General features: G+C 46.1%; 1 non-coding gene across 1 annotated transcript; it reads right to left on the bottom strand.

The window, feature by feature from the left end:
- Nucleotides 1–16,573: 16,573 nt before the first annotated feature.
- Nucleotides 16,574–16,649, bottom strand: trnak-uuu. The gene has a single exon. It is a non-coding gene; the product is annotated as a tRNA-Lys (tRNA).
- Nucleotides 16,650–17,043: the final 394 nt, after the last annotated feature.

Here is a 17,043-nt window from a genome sequence, read left to right as displayed (position 1 = left end):
GACCATGCCTTGGCAGTCTCTGGTGTGGGAATATGATCTCTGTTTGCAGGGGATGAATTCTCTTGAGTAAGTTACTGGCAGGTAGATTATCTTATCGGAGTAGAATCCTCTTATTTGTAGATCAGTCCCTTCTGCTAGAAAACACCACTGTATTTCTTGAAGCCATTGTGGAGAGCTTTAACTGGACTGGTTCATTTTTAGTGTGAAGCTATCCTTTGCTGTCTCTTCAAGGATGAAGGTCGTGTCACTCTGTGTATCGAGAAGAGCGTACACAAGAACTTCAAGATTTAGCTTACTTGTATTGACAACCACACAGGAATGACTGAGGATGTATGGGTGCCTTTAACATTCTGGATAACTCTGTTAGATGTTACCTCGCGTGGTGGTTTGGTCACCCTCTCTTGTGAACGATCTATCGTTCCTTCTCTTGACTTGTCACTCTCCATTTCTCCATCAGTCCTTGTTGACATTCCTCTTTCTTTGCTACGATTATCGTGTAGGCAGGTTGGATGTCCTTTCTCACAAGTATCACGATCCTTCTATTTTCACACTCCTTTGAGCGATGGCCAGGCTTCAGACAGCCAAAGCACAACTTCATCCCTTGAACAAACTTGACTCGCTCGAAATGTTTTATTCATACATTTCCAACACTTGTGTAGACTGTGACCTGACTTCTCACAAAAACACAGCTTGTGGAGGAAGCTTTTTTCATCTGAGTTAGTTGCTAGTACCTTTGCTCCGAGAGCTCTGCTCTTTAAAACCTTGATCTGCTCACCTTCAGCAGGTTTCCAGAGCATGGAGAGATGTTATTGGGTTATTAGCAATCTTAGCTTCACGTGTGAGAAACTTTACAAACTGCTGGAAGCTTGGGAATGTGTGACTTTCTTCCTCCACTTCTATGACCTTTCTGTTCCATCTCGAGGTCAGCCAGTCTGGAAGCTTTGCAAGTAACTTCTGGTTCTCATTGCAGTCATTAAGTACTTCGAGGCCTCTGATCTGAGTCATAGCAGCCTCACAGCTCCGAAGAAAATCCAGCAAACTCTTGAAGTTCGATACTGCCTTTGGAGCTTATCTTGGGCCATGCCTCCAGCTTATCTCTGAATGCTTTGGCTATGAGGAATGGATTTCCATATCTTTCCTCGAGAATCCTCCATGCTGCGTGATAGGCTGACTCTGAACCAAGCAGGAAGTAGCTCTCTATAGCCTTTTAGCAGGTCCACCCACATACTTTCGCAAGTAATATATATTTTCTTCGGCTGGAATGTTTTTCCGATCAATGAGTGTCTGAAATGAAACCTTCCAGTCATTGAATCTGAGTGGGTCGCCATTGAATATTGTTGGTTCAGGTATAGGAAGACGACCTGCACTGATGGACTCTGCAAGTGCTCTAACAAGAGCTGCTGTGCTGGTCATCCTGCTTTGAATGTGCCCGGTCTTGTGGTGAAGAATGGTGCTGCAACAGATTATTTTCATGTTTAACTTCTTCCTTTCCTTCCTTCATACAGACACTTTGATGGAGTAGACTGCTTATTTCTTTATCTGAGCACTCACTCTGATCATACACTCGCTGACGTGCCTTAGCAGCCTTTAACTTTTTAACTGTCTCTAGTCGCTCCAGTTGTCTCCCTTTGCATCTAGCACCTTTTGTCTCTCTGCAGAATAATAAAAGTGCAAATATAGAATAAACTGGGCGACAGAGGCAGTTACACACCCCCTACCCCCCTTTTTTCCTCCAAACATAACAATGGTCATTATGGCCAAACAGTTCTATTTTTGTTTCATCAGATCAGAGGACATTCTCTCCAAAAAGTACAATCTTTGTCCCCATGTGCAGTTGCAAACCGTAGTCTGGTTTTTTTATGACATTTTTGGAGCAGTGGCTTCTCTTCCTTGCCGAGCGGCCTTTCAGGTTATGTTGATATGGGACTCGTTTTACTGTGGATATAGATACTTTTGTACACCCGTTTCCTCCAGCATCTTCACAAGGTCCTTTGCTGTTTTCTGGGATTGATTTGCACATTTCGCAACAAAGTATGTTCATCTCTTTGAGACAGAACGCTGTCTCCTTCCTGAGCGGTATGACGGCTCTGGTCCCATGGTGTTTATACTTTAGTACTATTGTTTGTACAGATTAACGTGGTACCTTCAGGCTGTTTGGAAATTGCTCCTAAGGATGAACCAGACTTGTGGAGGTCTACCATTTTTTTCTGAGGGTCTTGGCTGATTTCTTTTCATTTTCCCATGATGTCAAGCAAAGAGGCACTGAGTTTGAAGGTAGGCCTGGAAATACATCCACAGGTACACCTCCAATTGACTCAAATGATGTCAATTAGCCTATCAGAAGCATACCTAAAACCATGACATCATTTTCTGGAATTTCCAAGCTGTTTAAAGGCACAGTCAACGTAGTGTATGCGAAACTTCTGACCCGCTGGAATTGTGATATAGTGAATTATAAGTGAAATAATCTGCCTGTAAACAATTGTTGGAAAAATTAATTGTGTCATGCACAAAGTAGATGTCCTAACCGACTTGCCAAAACTATAGTTTGTTAACAAGAAATTTGTGGAGTGGTTGAAAAACAAGTTTTAATGACTCTAACCTAAGTGTATGTAAACTTCCGACTTCAACTGTATATGACATGTAATAACTAGTAAGCACACAGACTGTGTTTAAAACCCTGCTGTTAATATACAGTCGTGGTCAAAAGTTTTGAGAATGACACAAATATAAATTTGTCTGCTGCCTCAGTTATGATGGCAATTTGCATATACTCCAGACTGTTATGAAGAGTGATCAGATGAATTGCAATTAATTGCAAAGTCCCTCTTTCCATGAAAATGAACTTAATCCCCAAAAAACATTTCCACTGCATTTCAGCCCCTGCCACAAAAGGACCAGCTGACATCATGTCAGTGATTCTCTCGTTAACACAGGTGAGATGTTGACCGAGGACAAGGCTGGAGATCACCCTGTCATGCTGATTGAGTTAGAATAACAGACTGGAAGCTTTAAAAGGAGGGTGGTGCTTGAAATCATTGTTCTTCCTCTGTTAACCATGGTTACCTGCAAGGGAAACACGTGCCGTCATCATTGCTTTGCACAAAAAGGGGCTTCACAGGCAAGGATATTGCTGCTAGTAAGATTGCACCTAAATCAACCATTTATCGGATCATCAAGAACTTCAAGAGAGAGGTTCAATTGTTGTGAAGAAGCTTCAGGGCGCCCAAGAACATTTAGATTTACATTTCGTCATTTGGCAGACGCTCTTATCCAGAGCGACTTACAAATAGGTGCATTCACCTTATAGCCAGTGGGATAACCACTTTACAAATTGTTGTGTTTTTTTTGGGGGGGGTTGGAGTAAAGGGGGGTAGAAGGATTACTTTATCCTATCCCAGGTATTCCTTAAAAGAGGTGGGGTTTCAAATGTCTCCGGAAGGTGGTGAGTGACTCCGCTGTCCTGGCGTCACGAGGGAGCTGTGCACCACCACCGCAGAGGAGGCCAGCAGGCCAGAGGTGGATGAACGCAGTGCCCTCGTTTGGAGTGTAGGGACTGATCAGAGCCTGAAGGGTACGGAGGTGCCGTTCCCTCACTGCTCCGTAGGCAAGCACCATGGGCAAGCACCCGACTGTGGGGACGGCTAGCGACTTCAGGGACTTTTCTGACCACATCCCAACTAGTCAACATGTTAAACGGACCCTTGCATTAACCCTAACGATAGACTTCCAGAGAGAGAGGGAGGAGCTACCGCCCCTGCTTTCTCTGAGCTGACCAATCCTGTTGTTGGGAAACACCCACACCATTCAGTTGTTGGGGTAAGTACGCCCACACCATTCAAACATAGACTATTTCACTCACTTGCAATTAATAGAAATCTGGAAATAATGGATAGTTAAAGTTATCAGAGGGTGGACCCCTTGTTGACAGTACATCAAATTACACTAAGGAAGGCCACATTAAGAACGCTTGAGGTGGCAAAACTCACCTGTAGGGCTTCTCTCCGGTGTGTGTACACTAGTCTACCATTAACTGGATTGAGCTAACAAAAGTGGAAAGGTTACCCAACAGTGTGGTGTTTTCTCTTGTGTAAAGCCTGGATTCCTGACTGAGTGAATCTCTTCCCCCACACTGATCACAACCAAAAGGCTTCTCTCCTGTGTGTCTTCTCTTGTGTTCAACCAGGCTTCCTGACTGAGTGAATCTCTTCCCACACTGATCACAACCAAAAGGCTTCTCTCCTGTGTGTATTCTCTTGTGTTTAGCCAGGTGTCCTGACTGAGTGAATCTCTTCCCACATTGATCACAGCTATAAGGTTTCTCTCCTGTGTGTGTTCTCTGGTGTACTAGAAATCCTTTTGAAGTGGTAAAGCTCATTCCACAGTCTGAGCAGTGATAAGGCTTCTCTCCTGTGTGTGGTCTCTTGTGTCCAGCCAGGTTTCCTGAATGAATGAATCTCTTCCCACACTGATCACAACCAAAAGGCTTCTCTCCTGTGTGTATTTTCTTGTGTCCAGCCAGGCTTCCTGACCGAGTGAATCTCTTCCCACACTGATCACAACCAAAAGGCTTCTCTCCTGTGTGTATTCTCTTGTGTGCAAGCCAGGATTCCTGACCCGAGTGAATCTCTTCCCACACTGATCACAACCAAAAAGACTTCTCTCATGTGTGTATTCTCTGATGTAGTAGAAGTCCGTTTGAAGTGGTGAAGCTCATTCCACAGTCTGAGCAGTGGTAAGGCTTCTCTCCTGTGTGTATTATCTTGTGTTCAGCGGTTTTCTGACTGAGTGAATCTCTTCCACACTGATCACAACCAAAAGGGCTTCTCTCCTGTGTGTATTCTCTGGTGTAACTCCAGGCTTCCTGAATGAGTGAATCTCTTCCCACACTGATCACAACCAAAAAGGCTTCACTCCTGTGTGATTCTCACTTGTGTAAAGCCAGGATTCCAGAGACCGAGTGAATCTCTTCCCACACTGATCCACAACAAAAAGGCTTCTCTCCTGTGTGTATTCTCTTGTGTAAAGCCAAGATTCCTGACCGAGTGAATCTCTTCCCCACACTGATCACAACCAAAAGGCTTCTCTCCTGTGTGTGTATTCTCTTGTGTAAAGCCAGGATTCCTGACCGAGTGAATCTCTTCCCACACTGATCACAACCAAAAAGGCTTCTCTCCTGTGTGTATTCTCTTGTGTTCCAGCCAGGCTTCCTGACTGAGTGAACCTCTTCCCCACATTGATCACAGCTGTAAGGCTTCTCTCCTGTGTGTATTCTCTGGTGTATTTTAAGTTTTGCTGAAGAGGTGAAACTCTTTCCACAGTCAAAGCAGCAGTGAGGTTTCTTCCCCTGTAAGTCTCTGCTGGTGCTTTCTTGAGGTGTTCTGATCTGGAGAGACTCTTCTCTGCCTCGTCAGCATCATGATGTTGGTTAGCCTCCCCAGATGATAAGCCCCTTCTACTGAGAGAGACGTTGGGGCTGTCCCCTGTGAAACAAAGACAGACAGTTAGGGTTCCTTCTTCATATCGAAGTTAGTTCAAGGCCCAGCTTTCCAAACTCTTGTGATCAGATTTGAGCATTTTGGATGGGTTAAAATCATCAATATAACCAATAGGGTAGGAGTGCTTCTAATGATTCAACATTTTAAGAAGGTTAGTGATTGTATTTAATGGTAATTAAGGAAATCTAGGGAGTGTCCCCAAAATAAATGTATGTAAGAGCATAAACCCACTCCCGTCCCGGTGTTTTCCTGCAGTCGACCAGCAGCACAGACACACCCTCTTCAGACCCAGCAGTAAGTTACCAGGAGAGGCACGACCTGGGACCCCAAGAGGGGGAGGAGGGTTGGAGGGAGAAGGAGGAGGGGAGTGGGATAGGTGTTTCCTGAAAATCCCCAAAAGAGGGTAGTGGAGTTCTCATGTTAGTACACTGAGGGTAAAACAACACAACAATGGTATGATGAGGTCTTGCATTTAAATGGGGGACGCCACAACGGAGTGGAAACAATGCCCCTTGTGTTTAAGACTTAATGGACACCAAACATTTTTCCAAACTCTGCTTCTTCATTCCGGTCCGTTGAACAACAGGAGTTACCAAACCACAGAAAATAAAAATGTGGTTTTCAACGATGGGTTTATGATATAGCTTCCAACTTGTAAACAATTACCCATTCCTAAAAGTGAGTACTACTTTCACAGCATGTTAAAAGTACACTCACGATATGCACCTGGGACTCTACAGGAGAAACCAATATCTTACACTTCAGACCAATAGCACATTCCCCTATCGGGAAAAAAGGGGCAAATTGATTTGCTTATTTTATATTAGACCCCAATAACGTTTCTATGTGAGAATTCCAAGAATATTTTTGGCCATTGCTGGCGATGGAATCAGCCAATAACAAAAGGGGATGGAAGTATAGATAGCGTTCCTTGATCTGATCTACAGGCTATTTGATCTGATCTACAGGATATGCATCAGACTATTTTGAAATGTTAACCTAATATAATACATTGCCTTTAGAACGTCTGCACTCCCTTGAACCTTTTTCATTTTGTAACGTTACAAGTGGAATTTAAATAAATTAAATTGTAATTTTTTGTAATCGATGTGCTAATTTCAAATTGTCAATGTGGCTTTGATTGGAAAGTTGATGTTACGTTGGAAAGCTTTATGTTTATGACAGTTTGCGATAGAACACATGAAAAAGGGCGGGTGTCATGTTTTGGCTGACAAATGTACTAAAATGTAATAACATCCAAACTATGAAATAACACATATGGAATCATGTTGTAACCAACAAAGTGTTAAACAAATCAAAATATATTCCAGGTGACTACCTCATGAAGATGGTTGAGAGAATGCCAAGAGTGTGTGTCACGATCGTCTGAAGAAGCGGACCAATACGCAGCGCGTGGAGTGAACATAATGACTTTATTAAATAAAGCAACCACACAAAAAACAACAAATGACGATAGTGAAGTCCTCTGTAACACTGACAGAAACATGGAACAAAAACCCACAAACACACAGTGAAAACACACAGTATAAATATGGCTCCCAATCAGAGATAACGAGCCGACAGCTGACACTCGTTACACCTCCGATTGGGAGTCATATGACTAACAAGCTACTCCAACCAAACATAGAAATACACAACTAGAATACCCAACATAGAAATACACCCAAGTGAAAAATAACAACCCCTGGCTCAATAATAAAGTCCATGGAGCCAGAGTGTCATAGTACCTCCCTAAAGGTGCGAACTCCGGCGCACCAGCATACAGTCTAGGAGGGTCTGGGTGGGCGTCTGTCCATGGTGGCGCTCTGGCACTGGTCGTGGTCCCCACCCCACCATAGTCACTACCTGCTTGACGTAGCCTCCTCCAAATAACCACCCTCCCATTTAACCCCACTGGATTAAGGGGCAGCACCGGACTAAGAGCCAGCACCGGACTAAGGGGCAGCACCGGACTAAGGGGCAGCACCGGACTAAGGGGCAGCACCGGACTAAGGGGGCCGCGACCGGACTAAGGGGCAGCACCAGGATAAGGGACAGCACCAGGATAAGGGGGCAGCACCAGGATAAGGGACAGCACCGGGCTAAGGGGCAGTACTGGACTAAATGGCGGATCCTGGCTGGACGGCTCTGGCGGATCCCTGGCTGGACGGCTCATGGCTGGCTGACGGATCTGGCTGCTCGTGGCTGGCTGACGGATCTGGCTGCTCGTGGCTGGCTGAAGAGATCTGGCTGCTCGCGGCTGGCTGACGGATCTGGCTGCTCGCGGCTTGCTGGACGGATCTGGCTTGCTCGCGGCCGGCTGACGGATCTGGCTGCTCTGGCTGGCTGACTGGATCTGGCTGCTCATGGCTGGCGGGAAGACTCTGGCTGATCCTGTCTGTGAAGGCTCTGGCTGATCCTGTCTGGCGGACGGCTCTGGCTGATCCTGTCTGGCGGGACGGCTCTGGCTCCCGTCTGGCGGAAGGCTCAAGCGGCTCCTGTCTGGCGGAAGGCTCTAGCGGCCCGATCTGCGGACGGCTCTGAAGGCTCATGGTAGACGGGGCGGCTTTGCAGGCTCAGTACAGACGGGCGGCTTTTGCGCCGTGGCAGACGGGTAGTTCAAGCGCCGTCGGGCAGACGGGCAGTTCAGGCGCCGTTGGGCAGACGGGCAGTTCAGGCGCCAGTTGGGCAGACGGGCAGTTCAGGCGCCGTTGGGCAGACGGGCAGTTCAGGCCCGGTGGGTAGACGGCAGACTCTGGCCGTCTGAGACGCACCGTAGGGCCTGATGTGGTGCCGGAACTGGTGGTCCCAGGCTGAGGACACGCATCTCAGGGCTAGTGCGGGAGAAGGAACAGGGCAGTGCTGGACCCTGAGGACGCACATAAGGCCCTAAGTACGTGGTGCCGGAACTGGTGGTCCCGGGACTGAGGACACGCATCTCAGGGCTAGTGCGTGGAGCAGGGAACCGGGCCGGGCTGGGCTGGCAGCGCACCCCGTAGGCTTCGTGCGTGGCGCAGGAACAGGCCGGCTGGGCTGGTGACGCACCCCGTAGGCTTCCGTGGCGTGGAGCAGGAACAGGCCGGGCTGGCTGGTGACGCACACCACAGGCGTAGTGCGTAGAGCAGAACCGCCGGGCTGGACTGGCGACGCGCACCGGTGGATCCCTGGTGCGTGGGCAGAACAGGCCGGGCTGGGCTGGCGACGCGCACCGTATCCCCTGGTGCGAAAGTGGCCGGAACAGGCCGGACCGGCTGGCGCGAGCTGCGCACCGTATCCCTGGTGCGAGTGGCCGGGACAGGCCGGGCCGGGCTGGCGGGCGCACCGTATTCCTGGTGCGTGAGCAGGAACAGGCCGGGCTGGGCTGGCGAGCGCACCGTATCCCTGGTGCGAGAGTGGCGGAACAGGCCGGGCCGGGCTGGCGAAGCGCACCGTATCCCTGGTGCGAGTGGCCGGAACAGGCCGGGCCGGGCTGGCGTAGCACACCATGGACCTGGTGCGTGGAGTAGGAACAGGCCACGGTCCGTACCGGGAACACACACCACTGGCCTTAACTGGGGATCAGAACGGGCCGGACCGGACTGGTAACACACATCAGTCTCTCACGCCGTGCCACAACAACTTCCCTCCCTCTACTCGCCAATGGCTCCCCGTAATCCGATAGCCTTCTCTCCATATCTCCCTGTGGCAGCCTCCTGCTGCCCAGCCGCTCAAGCCATGTGCCCCCCCAAAATTTTTTTGGGGGTTGCCTCTCGTCCTTCCAACGATGGACCTGCTGACGCCGTTGCTCCTCTCTCGCCAGGGCCTTGATTCTCCCCAAGGTCCCTTGCCCCCGAGCATGTCCTCCCAGGACCACGATTTGCCCACCTGGGCCATCGCCAGCCTCTCGATCTCCTTACCAGGCGCTTCCTCCCATGTCCAGCTGTCTTGCTCCTGGACACGCTGCTTGGTCCTTTTACGGTGGGTTTTTCTGTCACGATCGTCTGAAGAAGCGGACCAATACGCAGCGCGTGGAGTGAACATAATGACTTTATTAAATAAAGCAACCACGAAAAAACAACAAATGACGATAGTGAAGTCCTCTGTAACACTGACAGAAACATGGAACAAAAACCCACAAACACACAGTGAAAACACACAGTATAAATATGGCTCCCAATCAGAGATAACGAGCCGACAGCTGACACTCGTTACCTCCGATTGGGAGTCATATGACTAACAAGCTACTCCAACCAAACATAGAAATACACAACTAGAATACCCAACATAGAAATACACCCAAGTGAAAAATAACAACCCTGGCTCAATAATAAAGTCCATGGAGCCAGAGTGTCACAGTGTGCAAAGCTGTCATCAAGGCAAAGGGTGGCTACTTTGAAGAATCTCAAATATAAAATATATATTTATTTGTTTAACACTTTCTTGGTTACTACATGATTCCATTTGTGTTATTTCATAGTTTTGATATCTTCACTATTATTCTACAACGTAAAAATAAAGAAAAACCCTTGAATGAGTAGGTGTGTCCAAACTTTTGACTGGTACTGTATATATTTCTTTCCACTTTCAAATGGTACAACAAAGACGTTTGGAGGTAGAGGCTGCGGGCTCTGAGAGATCATTGCAGCGCGGTCTGTATTTTTCATGTTGAGGGCGGTCAGACAGAAAACGTTGTGATAAATATACTTGTTCCGCAGATTATTTGGAAACGGTGTCTTTCTGCTGTGTATGCATTAGCCTAGCTATTGTACTAAAAGACCTCTGTCATATTATTCACACACTAGCCTACCAGGCTACCTATGAATGGGAATAAATCACGTGGCAGTTATCTTTCCAAGGAAATTCACTTAAATATAATTAGGCTATAGTTTACTACAGTGTCTGTTAATAGAAAGAAGGTGGGGACGCTCAACCAACGTGAGTCGAGGTGAAATCCCAAAATGTGATTATCAATATAAAGCAAAAGGCGCAACATGGGGGAGCGAGCGTGAGTCTTCTCCTTCTCAATATATATTAATTATCCATTTATTTGTCTCTAACTGAAAATATTCCCGCTCCTAAAAGACAGGCTATATCCTACGTGCAAAACGTAGGTCAAGAGAAAGTGCAACGGACCGCTCATCTTTCTTGCTGTTTCAAGTTCAGCAGCCCCTCCTCTCCTAGTCCAGCAGCCATACCTCTCCTGTCCTAGTTCAGCAGCCATACCTCTCCTGTCCTAGTTCAGCAGCCATACCTCTCCTGTCCTAGTTCAGCAGCCATACCTCTCCTCTCCTAGTTCAGCAGCCATACCTCTCCTGTCCTAGTTCAGCAGCCATACCTCTCCTCTCCTAGTTCGGCAGCCATACCTCTCCTGTCCTAGTTCAGCAGCCATACCTCTCCTGTCCTAGTTCAGCAGCCATACCTCTCCTCTCCTAGTTCAGCAGCCATACCTCTCCCTGTCCTAGTTCAGCAGCCATACCTCTCCTGTCCTAGTTCAGCAGGCATACCTCTCCTCTCCTAGTTCAGCAGCCATACCTCTCCTCTCCTAGTTCAGCAGCCATACCTCTCCTGTCCTAATTCAGCAGCCATACCTCTCCTGTCCTAGTTCAGCAGCCATACCTCTCTCCTAGTTCACAGCCATACCTCCTCCTGTCCTAGTTCAGCAGCCATACCTCTCCTGTCCTAGTTCAGCAGCCATATCTCTCCTGTCCTAGTTCAGCAGCCATACCTCTCCTCTCCTGTCCTAGTTCAGCAGCCATACCTCTCCTGTCCTAGTTCAGCAGCCATACCTCTCCTGTCCTAGTTCAGCAGCCATACCTCTCCTCTCCTAGTTCAGCAGCCATACCTCTCCTAGTCCAGCAGCCATACCTCTCCTCTCCTAGTCCAGCAGCCATACCTCTCCTCTCCTAGTTGGGCATGCCAGATCAGGTGAGCGTTTGGTCTCAATTAAATAGAGTAGTCTATATATGAATGGACGGAGAAGCAGAGGCAGTTATCTTCCCAAGGAAATTAACTTCCTAAATATTATTAGGCTATACAGTTCCTATGGAAAGTCTACACCCACTATAACCTTTTTCACATTTTGTTGCTTTAAAAAGTGGGATTGAAATAGATTTGATTATAATTTTCCGTAATTCATCTACACAAAATAATGTGAAAGTAAAAACAAATTCTACAAATTTGTACAAACAAATACAAACAATAACTAAAATAGTAATTGTGTGATATGAATGACTAACCCTTCCTCTGTTAATAATGATGTTGTGTATGGTGTATTAAGCCACCCCAGACACGTCAAAGATGTTCACAATAATCCCCAATAATGACCACCTTTAACCCTGTACATTTGACTATTCACAATAATCCACAATAATGACTACCTGCAACCCTGTACATGTGACTATTCACAATAATCCACAATAATGACCACCTGCAACCCTGTACATGTGACTATTCACAATAATCCCCAATAATGACTACCTGCAACCCTGTACATGTGACTAGTTTTTCATACTGGCCCCCCATGGGAATCGAACCCACAACCCTGCCGTTGCAAACGCCATGCTCTACCAACTGAGCTACATCCCTGCCGGCCATTCCCTCCCCTACCCTGGACGACGCTGTGCAGTGCAGTGCGATGCAGTGCCTTAGACCACAGTGACCACCTGCAACCCTGTACATGTGACTATTCACAATAATCCACAATAATGACCTAAATGACAGAGTGAAAGGAGAATATACATATTTCAGATCTTGTTTGCAACAAGGCACTAAAGTAATACTGCAAAAAAATTAACAGGGCAAATGAATACACTTTTTGGGCCTAAATGCAAAGCATTAAGTTTGGGGCAAATCCAACATAATATCACTGAGTAACTGCCTCCTTATTTTCAAGCATGGTGATGGCTGCATCATGGTAAGGAAATGCTTGACATCGTCAAAGACTGGGGAGTTTTACAGAATGAAACGAAACGGGAGATCCTAGAGGAAAGACAGCTTCAGTCTGCTTTACACCAGGCACTGGGAGAGGAACTCACCTTTCAGCAAGACCGTAACCTACAACACTAAGCCACATCTAAATCTGTGGGAAGCTAAAAGGCTAGCTTGCTTACAGTTTTTAGCAAGCTGCTAGTGGAGTAGCCTACAGCCAACTGGCAAGCTGCTAGTGGAGTAGCCTACAGCCAACTGGTAAGCTGCTAGTGGAGTAGCCTACAGCCAACTGGTAAGCTGCTAATGGATTAGCCTACAGCCAACTGGCAAGCTCCAACTAGCTGCATTGTACCGATAAGTCATTGGTAGTGCATTATTGATTGCTTTCCGCGATTGGAAATACATTTTATTGGCATGAGGAAGTGTTATTACGGTAATTAGCAACTGTTTTGCATTGGATTGTTGGGTATTATGCATGTAGCTGTGTAGCGTTGTCATGACTTGCTATTTATGAATTGTCCATGTTTGTAAAGCGGTGCAGTAGCCTGTATTCTTGCTGCAAGACAGCCGTGCGTGGCTGCAAATACATTGTGTGTAATTGTACTATCGATTATTATCGATCCTGTGAAAATAATTGTGCCCCCTTAGTCATTTCTTACGCCCCCTTGCCGTGTTCATCCTGCCGCCGGGCCTGGCTACGAGTAACCAGCTAAACTACACAAATGATTTTCCAAAAGTCAAGGACCATTAAATGCACGCAGTGTAAAAGCAGAAAGTAGGCCACAAAGACCCGTTATAAAAATGATTAAATTAATCTAAACTCACCTGATTCATTGTAGAAACGTGTTATTATGGTCGATTGCAGAGTTCAGGTGAAGTTAACTAGATGTTTATCTCTAGTCTACGGACCTTTTAGATCAGGGAGGTAGAGGACCGAGACGTTATATTTCAACATGTGACTCTCTGCCTAAAGTCACAAGACAAAATGGAGAATAGAGAACATGTGACTCCACTTTCACTTCCGTTCGAATGAAAAATAGGACTTCCGCCAACATACAAATAATAATACAGCAGTAGTCTGCTTAGCTCATTTTCAAAAGTTACCGTCCGATATCATTTTAACATTCCTCCTTTGTTCAATCATGTTGTCTGGTGTTCTACTCTGCACGGAGCGTAAAGTCACAAGAGAAAAGAGCCAGGCTCCGCCTTCACTTCCGTTCAACTGAAACGTTGGGATTCGGCCAACATACAAATAATTTTTATTTATTTATTTTATTTTACGTTTATTTAACCAGGTAAGCCAGTTGAGAACAAAAGTTCTCATTTACAACTGCGACCTGGCCAAGATAAAGCAAAGCAGTGTGATAAAAACAACAACAGAGTTACATATGGGGTAAAACAAAACATAAAGTCAAAAATACAACAGAAAATATATATATACAGTGTGTGCAAATGTAGCAAGTTATGGAGGTAAGGCAATAGATAGTGCAAAAATAATTACAATTAGTATTAACACTGGAATGATAGATGATGTGCAAATAGAGATACTGGGGTGCAAATGAGCAAAATAAATAACAATATGGGGATGAGGTAGTTGGGTGGGCTAATTTCAGATGGGCTGTGAACAGGTGCAGTGATCGGTAAGGTGCTCTGACAACTGATGCTTAAAGTTAGTGAAGGAGATAAGAGTCTCCAGCTTCAGAGATTTTTGCAGTTCGTTCCAGTCATTGGCAGCAGAGAACTGGAAGGAATGGCGGCCAAAGGAGGTGTTGGCTTTGTGGATGACCAGTGAGATATACCTGCTGGAGCGCATACTACGGATGGGTGTTGCTATGGTGACCAATGAGCTAAGATAAGGCAGGGATTTGCCTAGCAGTGATTTATAGATGGCCTGGAGCCAGTGGGTTTGGCGACAAATATGTAGTGAGGACCAGCCAACAAGAGTGTACAGGTCACAGTGGTGTGTAGTATATGGGGCTTTGGTGAAAAACGGATGGCACTGTGATAGACTACATCCAATTTGCTGAGAAGAGTGTTGGAGGCTATTTTGTAAATGACATGGCCGAAGTCAAGGGTCGGTAGGATAGTCAGTTTTACAAGGGCATGTTTGGCAGCATGAGTGAAGGAGGCTTTGTTGCGAAATAGGAAGCCGATTCTAGATTTAACTTTGGATTGGAGATGCTTAATGTGAGTCTGGAAGGAGAGTTTACAGTCTAACCAGACACCTAGGTATTTGTAGTTGTCCACATACTCTAGGTCAGACCCGTCGAGAGTAGTGATTCTAGTCGGTTGGGCGGGTGCCAGCAGCGTTCAATTGAAGAGGGTGGCAGGTAGCTTAGTGGGTAAAAGCGTTGTGCCAGTAACCGAAAGGTCGCTGGTTCTAATCCCTGGGCAGACTAGGTGAAAAATCTGTCGATGTGCCCTTAAGCAAGGCACTTAACCCTAAAATGCTCCTGTAAGTTGCTCTGGATAAGAGCGTCTGCTAAATGACTAAAATGTAAATGTAAAAAGCATGCATTTAGTTTTACTAGTGTTTAAGAGCAGTTGGAGGCTACTGAAGGAGTGTTGTATGGCATTGAAGCTCGTTTGGAGGTTTGTTAACAGTGTCCAATGAAGGGCCAGATGTATACAAAATGGTGTAGTCTGCGTAGAGGTGGATCTGAGAGTCACCAGCAGCAAGAGCGACATCATTGATATACACAGAGAAAAGAGTCGGCCCAAGAATTGAACCCTGTGGCACCCCCATAGAGACTGCCATAGGTCCAGACAACAGGCCCTCCGATTTGACACATTGAACTCTATCTGAGAAGTAGTTGGTGAACCAGGCGAGGCAGTCATTTGAGAAACCAAGGCTATTTAGTCTGCCAATAAGAATGCGGTGGTTGACAGAGTCAAAAGCCTTGGCCAGGTCGATGAAGACGGCTGCACAGTACTGTCTTATCGATCGCGGTTATAATATCGTTTAGGAACTTGAGCGTGGCTGAGGTGCACCCATGACCAGCTCGGAAACCGGATTGCATAGCGGAGAAGGTACGGTGGGATTCGAAATGGTCGGTGATCTGTTTGTTAACTTGGCTTTCAAAAACTTTTGAAAGGCAGGGCAGGATGGATATAGGTCTGTAACAGTGTGTCACCCCCTTTGAAGATGGGCAGCTTTCCAATCTCTGGGGATCTCAGACATTATGAAAGAGAGGTTGAACAGATTAGTAATTGGGGTTGCGACAATTTCGGCGGCTAATTTTTGAAAGAAAGGGTCCAGATTGTCTAGCCCACATGATTTGTAGGGGTCCAGATTTTGCAGCTCTTTCAGAACATCAGCTGTCTGAATTTGTGTGACGGAGAAGCGCGCGGGGGGGGCATGGGCAAGTTGCAGCGGAGGGTGCAGAGCTGGTGGCCGGGGTAGTGGTAGCCAGGTGGAAAGCATGGCCGGCCATAGCAAAATGCTTGTTGAAATTCTTGATTATTGTAGATTTATCGGTGGTGATGGTGTTTCCTAGCCTCAGTGCAGTGGGCAGCTGGGAGGAGGTGCTCTTATTCTCCATGGACTTTACAGTGTCCCAAAACCTTTTGGAGTTAGCGCTACAGGATGCAAATTTCTGTTTGAAAAGCTTGCCTTTGCTTTCCTAACTGCTTGTGTAAATTGGTTCCTAACTTCCCTGAAAAGTTGCATATCGCGGGGGCTATTCGATGCAAATGCCGTACGCCACAGGATGTTTTTGTGCTGGTCAAGGGCAGTCAAGTCTGAGGAGAACCAGGGGCTATATCTGTTCTTAGTTCTGTATTTTTAGAATGGGGCATACTTATTTAAGATTTAGAGGAAATTACTTTTACTCCAGTCATAGGAAGCCTTCTGCTTTTAGTAACTCATTTTCTAAAGTTCATGCAGTTTCTCTGGACCCCACAACGTTGGACTTTGGGCCGATCGCTGTACAATATGCTGAAATAGAGACATGTCTATGTGGCTGCATGCCTAATTAATCGATGATAGGGTTCCTGTGGTGCAAGAGCATGTAAAGCTTTGCTTTAGCTAATGGATAAAGGTTTATTGGTAGGCCTCTATTTGGTCATCATTTTCTCATTTTAGTCATTTAGCAGATGCTCTTATCCAGAGCTGCTTACAGTTAGTGAGTGCATATATATATATATATATATTTTTTTTTTTTTCATAATGGCCCCCCGTGGGAATCGAACCCACAACCCTGCCGTTAAAAACGACATGCTCTACCAACTGAGCAACACAGGGCCTAACGTTTCACGAAATCTATACACGGTGTCGTAATGCTGCTATTTTATAGCCTGCTGGCTGGTGGTAATAATGTCATTTCTTATTCAGTAATTAAAACAGGACATTCAAACATTGCAGATTTTAAAATAAATTGTCCATGCATACTAATCAGCTACCAATTGATGTTTAAAATAATATACAACTGTCCTGTAGCTGCTACCTGAACCTGCATGACATGATCCCTCGTGCTCTCTCCCAGCTTGGATAGAACGCTGTTGTGCATAAATCTATTTAAATTAAATACTGAAAAATCTAATTTACATACACTACCAGTCAAAAGTTTTAGAACACCTACTAATTCAAGGGTTTTTCTTAATTTTTTACTATGCTCTACATTGTAGAATAATAGTGAAG

This window comes from Coregonus clupeaformis, unplaced genomic scaffold (assembly GCF_020615455.1).
Source record: "Coregonus clupeaformis isolate EN_2021a unplaced genomic scaffold, ASM2061545v1 scaf0972, whole genome shotgun sequence".
NCBI classification, from domain to species: Eukaryota; Metazoa; Chordata; class Actinopteri; order Salmoniformes; family Salmonidae; genus Coregonus; species Coregonus clupeaformis.
Note: the sequence above shows the minus strand (reverse complement) of the source record. Positions and strands in the feature narration are given on the sequence as shown.